Genomic DNA, 596 nt, shown 5'->3' with positions numbered 1-596 from the left:
AAAACCCACCTCCCGAGCAGGACTTAACAGAGACGCCGCAGCAAGCGTGGCCATCGGATCGCCAAAGCGTCCGTCTTCTGGAGCAATTGAAGCTCCCAGCCGAATGGTGCATGCACACGCATGCACAGCCGGTGGCCCCCCGCTTCCCTCCATGGCTTTCTCCCTGGCATCTTATCGTGCCGGGGAGCAACTGCACGGCGGCTCACAGGATCTGTGTGATCCCGCCGCCGCGTGTCTATTTTGGTGTGGCTTCCAAAAGCCGCACTTTGGCCGCGTATCCCCCCCCCTCATGTGGCAGGGGCCTAAATTATTTATATCTCACTGTTGCATAGAGCTCTTGATGGCTAACCATCACAGTCGACATATTAGGTTCACACCCTCTTTAATTTTAATAATAACAATAATAACAATAATAACAATAATAACAATAATAACAATAATAACAATAATAACAATAATAACAATAATAACAATAATAACAATAATAACAATAATAACAATAATAACAATAATAACAATAATAACAATAATAACAATAATAACAATAATAACAATAATAACAATAATAACAATAATAACAATAATAACAATAATAA

The sequence above is a fragment of the Gekko japonicus genome, unplaced genomic scaffold, assembly GCF_001447785.1.
Source record: "Gekko japonicus isolate JY-2015 unplaced genomic scaffold, Gekko_japonicus_V1.1 scaffold766, whole genome shotgun sequence".
Classification (NCBI taxonomy): domain Eukaryota; kingdom Metazoa; phylum Chordata; class Lepidosauria; order Squamata; family Gekkonidae; genus Gekko; species Gekko japonicus.
This window is presented reverse-complemented; position numbering follows the sequence as displayed.